The following is a 7,128-nucleotide window of genomic DNA, read 5'->3' on the forward strand; positions in this document are numbered from 1 at the left end:
GAATGTCCACTTATCTATAAGCCAATTTAAGTAGAACTTTTGGAGGATAACATATACCTGAAAGTTAACGCATAGAAACATACTATTAACCTAAATTATGCATAACTTTTATGTTACCAAAATGTAAGATTCTTATTTTCAAGTTTTATGGAAGCCTTTGGAAACAGGTTTATCCTCTAATGCTGTGAGTTTGGTTCCTCTTGAGTATTTGTATGACCAGCTTTTATGGAAAGTGCTAACAGAGCCAGAAGTCTATGAGGGCAAAAAATTTATTCATCTATGTCTATCTGTATGTCGGTATGTCTGTATGTATCTATTTATCTATCTATCTATTTATTAAATAAAGCAGCCTCAGGTAGTTCAACCAATTTTCAAAACATATTAATGAGCAAACAGAAAAAATATAGAACATATAAAACAATTACATTAAATCAGAGTGCACTCTTAGATGTATTGGCCATGCTGAATTATATTTTTAATTTTAGTTCCAGGTTTATAACTATGAATAGATCAGACAGAATTTTTCTTAGGGGTTATCAGTTAACTGTTTTTTTCTTATATAAGTTGTAACTATTTCCTTTAACAGTTTAAAGCTATTCCAAGTACCTTTTTCCTATTATATAGTTAATAGTATGAACTTACAACCAGTAGCAGTCAGAAGGAGAAAGAGAGGAGTGCCATAAATTGCTAGATAGGATCTACATTTTCCCTATTATAAAACCAAGTTTGAGGTCTTGTTTCTTTTACTCTTTAACCTACATTTGGAGAAAAAGCAACGTTTTAAAAATTCTCTGTATTAAAGTGATTCCAATCTTATAAAATACAACCTAAGGATGATGTTTGGGAAAGACAGTGAATTACCCATCATCATTTAAGATGTACAACAAGCCTTAAGATCTCCCTTGTGTACTTCTGGAGAAGAGAGAGAGAGAGAGAGAGAGAGAGAGAGAGAGAGAGAGAGAGCGAGAGAGAGAGAAAAGAAAGAAAATATAGGATCCTATTTAAGTCCCTGAGATCAAGCTGCATGAGCTGCTCAGTCAATCCTGTGGTTTAGAGCATGTACAACTTTCCTTGTTTCCCAGATCCAGAACTGCCCAAGGGTCAACCACCCTTACTGGCAGCTCTGCCTTGTGACCCTAGACAGAACTGGCCAGGGGAGCAGCTCTGCCCTTTTCTTTCCCATCACTGACTAGTGCAGGCATCACTGCTAGTCCTGTACAAATCTGTTGCTCATGTCCAGAACAAATATGTTTGTTCTTAGCACATAGCTGCTCCACCCTTTATCAACAGTCCAGGAAAGCAGGAAAAAGGAGTTATACACAGCAGCTTGGCTTTACTAAAAAATTTACCCAAAGACCTTTATATCTGTGGACCTGTAACACACACAAGACCTCACAGAGTGGATGACACATAGTAACTACAGATCACGTCCTATTTTAGATTTGAGATAAACTTGAGGCCAAAATTATAAGAATATCAGAATCAAAGGTGGAAGGAAGACATGAGCTAGCATTAGAAAAGAAATGCAGAGAGGCTTGTCCTCCAAAAAAGAAAAGATAACAAAGCAGAGCTCGGCAAGGGTTCCTTATCCTGGGGAAGGTCAGGGCAGACAGCTGAAGGGCTGAAGTGAAAGTCTTCTCTCAGGCCTGTGCATTTCTCTTCCTAGTGAAAAAGTACTATAGTCTAGTTTCTCTTCAGATCATATAAATCTCTCCCTAACTAAAGGAAAGTACAGTGGCCACATGCCCTCCCCGACTCTCCCTACCTGCTCACCGCATTGGGATTTACCAGGAGCTGTCATCCCTGGAGCCACAGAAAACTTCCGGAGTTCCCTAGGTCCTATTAATCCCCCTCCACCCTCCAGCACTCTCTGTCTCTGTCTCTGTCTCTGTCTCTGTCTCTGTCTCTGTCTCTGTCTCTCTGGCAATTAATATCAGAAAAAGTTAAAGGATTTGAAGTTTCAGACAGAAAAAAGCCTCAGAATGGGAAACAAGGAATAAAAAGAGAACTGGAGCTTTCTTAGAGAAGGTGGGAAAAAAGAAAACCAGCAGCCTTCTTAATTTGAGGTCATAGCTGCAGAAGTTTATAGACAGAGAAAAAAAGAGGGAAAAGAAAGAGGGAGATAGAGATAAACTACACTTCAGAAGCCAAGGGGTTATGGGAAGCAGGAAATAAAGAAAAAAGAAAAAAAGCACCTTTGACTATACTAGCAAAGGAGCAGTCCCGATGCCTCTTTTCCTGATGCCCCTGGCTGGCCAAAAGACAATGTCACCAGACAGGGTTTTGGAAAATCCCTATAACTGGGACTTTTTTGTTTGCAGGTTCTCTGACTGCTGTCACAGAAAAAGAATTTTTAGGACTAGTCTGTAAGAAGCACAGAAAGAATTTTATTAGGTAGGAATTAAGAGGGCCACACTCAAAGAAAGAGGTGCTTACTTCCTGGATCACAAAACATTTATGCTTTTCTTGATGGAGTGGAAATCCTAGAAAAATATGGCCCAGGCTCCAGAAGAGTAGTAGCTCATTGTACAGGTATAGGTCTAGCATTTTTTGAATGGGTAATGTCTTTCATGTTAGGATCAGGTGTCTGCTTTTGATTTTCTCAGTGAAGCCAATCTATAGACTTCCAGTATTGATGAATTTTAAGGGTCCTAAATTTAGCAAAGAGAAGGCTGGTATGGATCATCTTTGATAACTTGTGGCTCAAAAGTTGTGATTTGTGTTTTTGAAGGCAGAGTCTCACTTTTAGTTTAGGCTGGCCTTGAATTCACTATGGAGCCAAGGCTGGCCTCAAACTCATAGTGATCTCCTGCTTCAGCCTCCTGTGTGCTGGGATTACAGGCCTGTGCCACCATGTTGGGCATTTCGATGATCTTAAAAGTACAATTTAAGTTATTTCTTATCTTCTTTCTGCCTATCTTTTATTTCTTTTATCTCCAGATAACTTTAGGAATGCAAAATTAAAGAAAGTGACGTTCTATATAGTAACAGCATCAAAAAATCAATACTCCCCACAAGATAACAAACAATAAGATATTTCTGTGGTTAATAATTTCCAATTTCATAAATCACAGGACTTGAGTGGGGAAGTTGGAGAGCACTTTGGACTTGGGACTTTACAGAATGGGGCTATGTCCCTGTCGGTGTGGTGTAGTTCTCTAAGTAACTGGAAAACCTCACTTACCTCTGTTTCCTGCTTGGTAAAAGTCAGAAGACAATAGATAATGAGGGTCAGATTTGGAATTTCTAAAAAATAAAAAACCTATAAAAATGTATAGGTACATGACCCAATAAAACAACATTAACTCATACTTTGTTATTTCCTTAGTTATGTCACTATATTACTTAAAGATTTTTATGGCTACATTTGCCACTTGCAAATGCTGCTTGTTCTGATATTGTGTCTGATTCACTGAAGAGGAAGAAGAGAGCTGATTTAAGCATCTTTATTGGATAAGAAACTTCCTTTGCTCTTTTACACTTTGCGAAGCTGGATACAGAGACTTTGTTAAGGACAGACAACATCATTCTGAAAGGCTATTTAGCATATTGATGGGTTCATTGATGTGAAGTACAAGGGCTATGTCCCTCAAACTTCTTTGTTTTAAACTCGAGAAGCATAACACTAGGTTTCACACTCACACACACCTGTTATATTTTCCACTGTAAATTTATACTTTAGCATAGTAGTAGCCAGCTGTGCATCACAGTACCTTTCCCTGAGGGATACAGGAAGCAGCCTTTGGTTTACCCAGTTTGTATGATGAAAGGCAAGGTGGGTGCACATGTGCTAAACTGTCCAATCAGGAACCATCAGATTAATCATGCATGGATGATGAAGGTGATCATTTAAAGGCTTTGTAAGCAAGTACACAGCTGATGTGAAAATGTTGATGTTTGTTCTAAAACTAAAATACATGATAAAAAGTTAACATTTTATTTTATTGATATTTTATGCTCCTATTAAGCACATATTACATAATATAATAAGAACTACCTAATAAAATAATAAGACCAGCAAGGTGTCAAGTATGTCCTACAAAAAGGCCAGGAAAACAAAACATGTGCTGTAAGTGTGAATGACGTGTGTGTATGAAATGTGCTGTTGTCATGTGTGAAGCCTACCTTAGGTGTGATAATCGAAGCAAAGATTTTGTAGAGTGCTATTGTTGTTTTCATTGTAGTTCATATAGGAATTTATATCTGTTGTTAAGTTTTAGACTTTGTACCCCAAAACCAGCCAATGTTGAAAATTTTGATGCTTTTTTTATAAAGTCAATAAATATTAAAAGTATAATAATGTATCTTTGTGATTTTTTTGTTAAGCACTCATTTTGTACTATAATAAAACTAAACTTAATAATTCATCGATAGAAATATTCTACAGATTAAGCATGGGTTTGAGACACACATGTTTTTGGGTCTTCATGACAAAATGTGTTGTGTTCTGTGGGTTTAATTAAAGTCTACAGACAAATGGTAAGAATATTTTCACAAGCTCCTAAATATTTTGCAGCTACATACACTCACCAACTTTTGACAGAAACATTTGAGAGTCAGTTTTACACATCAGGCTACTTTAACCCTATGCTTCAGCCTTCCTCTCTAATATCATTTCCTGTACCATTATTATACCTGAAAAGTTAGCATCAATTAGTAATTTTACTATATGCTGTTCATATTTAAATATTCTCAATCATCTCAAAAATATATTTTAACATTTTTTGGAAACCTAGGAGCCAACTGAGGCTCAGCCAAGTCAATGTAAATATCCTGTTTATCAGTAAGCTTTCACCTGGAGAGTTTTTTTGAGACAGGGTCGCACTATGTAGTTCAGATTGGCCTTGTACTCATGGCAATCCTCCTGTATCAGTCTCTCAGGTACTGGGACTATAGGCATGTACCACTATGACCAGTTTCACCTGGTGGTTTTAGCACCCATAAATAATATAATCTTTGCTTGAGCCAAGTATTATAATGATTTTTCAGAAATGATTATTTTAAAATTTATCTATAGGCTGATGTGGTGACACATGCACTGTGGACAGGGTATGGCAAGAAATTGCTGTGAGTTCAAGGCCAGCCTGGGCTACATGGGGAATTCAAGGCCAACTTGAACTACACAGCAAGACCCTGTCTCAAAAAAATCAATAAATGAATGAATAAATAAAAAATTTATCAATATTTGTGGCTACCATAAAGCCCCCTCTACCTCGGCCTCACTCTCATTTTGTGTCACTCGGTGACTATTACTGTGCACTCATGGATATTGAGTGTGGCAGGTTATAACCTATTATGATAATCATTTTTCTTTTTTGATGCACAAATTGTCCCAAATTTGGCTGTTACCTCCTTCAAGGTAGATCTTTTGTGTGCATGTGAATGTGTGCTTCACGACCCCATTAGTTTCTAGATTTCTGACATAAAAATACATGTTCTAGGCTCATCTTGATTTCTTTCTGTCTTAGATCTGACAGCAGTTACTTTTCCCAGGAGCTCAGGTTCTGCCTAATGGGAGATGGTGTTTAGAAACTAAGATCTTGGTGCTAGGTGTTTCATAGGGAGGGGTACATACAGATTTGTGGTGTATGAAGCAAATACAATTTTGGTGAATATTTTTAAAAAGAGCAATACAAAATTGCAAATATGAAATAGGCACAGGGCCTTAAAAGAAAGCTCTTACCTAAGGGGTTGTAATTAAGGTTTGAGCACCCTTACTACTGAGCTGTTACTGTCAGTATCTTTTAGTGAGCAGAATATTCAGTTTAACACGTGGTTCTTTCTTAGCTTCTGTCATTTGATAGTTTTATATAAATAAGAATCAACATCATGATTCTGAAGATCATCAATATTATTTCCCCATTTATTCTGTTTTACAACACAAACAAAATGCTGTTTCACAATAATAACTAATATTCCTATAAAATCAAACTAGTAAAATCCAAGATTTATTCAGTTCTTAATATAATATATACTCTTTGAAGGATATATAGTCAAAGTTCAAATTTCAAATGTTACTTAATTTTTTCTGTATAGTTAGATTATCAATTCAACATAGAATTTCATTACTCTTTGAACTTAATTTTAGCACTTAAAAATCCTCTCGGATTTAATTTATAAAAAACACTCATGATTAAGGCTTTAAAAGATACACTGAGAAGTTTTACTTTCATCTCTCATCCCTCCATCTCATTTTTGTTCATTGGGATTTACTTACTACAGATTTTTTTTAAAACATCGCTAATACATACATCCAATTTTTCTTTTTTCCTCAAGCAAATGCAAACTATGCATTAGTTTTTGTCCAGCTTCTATGTTCTAGGCTCACTTGGCATCTGCTTGAGAAGATCCTTATTTTTACAGCTGGATAGCAGCTCATTGTGCTACCTAACCAAGCTCCTATGAGTGGAAGTTTATTCTGATTACTTAAATTGCTATTTTAGAAAAGTGGATAGACTGCACTCATTAAACCAAAGTAGGCAGTGTACTTTTATAATAAAAGTAATGGTTTGGGAAGAATCAGAGTCCACCAGTCAAAACTGCTTTAAAAATTGGTTCATCCATTCATTTATTCATTTATTCAGCAACTACTATTGTGTATCAGCAACTGGCATCTACTTAGAGCACTATTCGCCTTGATGTGCTACATTATCCGAGTTAATGACAATTAGTTTACTAGGTTCCTTACAGAGGTTGCTTGGATTTATAAAACCTGAGATAGTTAACCAGTTAACCTGAAACAAGAACTCTGGGAGAAAAGGGATCATGGAATGTTGAGCTTCTATTACTTCTTTTATTTTGCACATGACAGAAATAGATATGTTTCCAGTTCTTGAATTTATGTTTGTAGATTTGCTATAGACGTAACTTTTCAAGACAATATTCTTAAATGCATATAACAGATGCATACAAAATAAACACATACTAACGAACCTATATCTATGTCTATATTTATATCATGTATCTATAGCTGTAAGTAGCTATAGCTATGTATCTTCTTGTGGAGGAAGAAGGGCAGTAAAGTTTTGGGACTAAGCACCAGGAAGGGGCTCAGGAAGGGGCTCACTGCAATCAAAGGTCCCAGGAGCTAGGACAGCGGAGAAACCAGAGAGGGAGCCAGCCTAAGCC

Source organism: Cavia porcellus, unplaced genomic scaffold (assembly GCF_034190915.1).
Source record: "Cavia porcellus strain 051 isolate PalLab524CR breed Dunkin Hartley unplaced genomic scaffold, mCavPor4.1 scaffold_10, whole genome shotgun sequence".
NCBI lineage: Eukaryota > Metazoa > Chordata > Mammalia > Rodentia > Caviidae > Cavia > Cavia porcellus.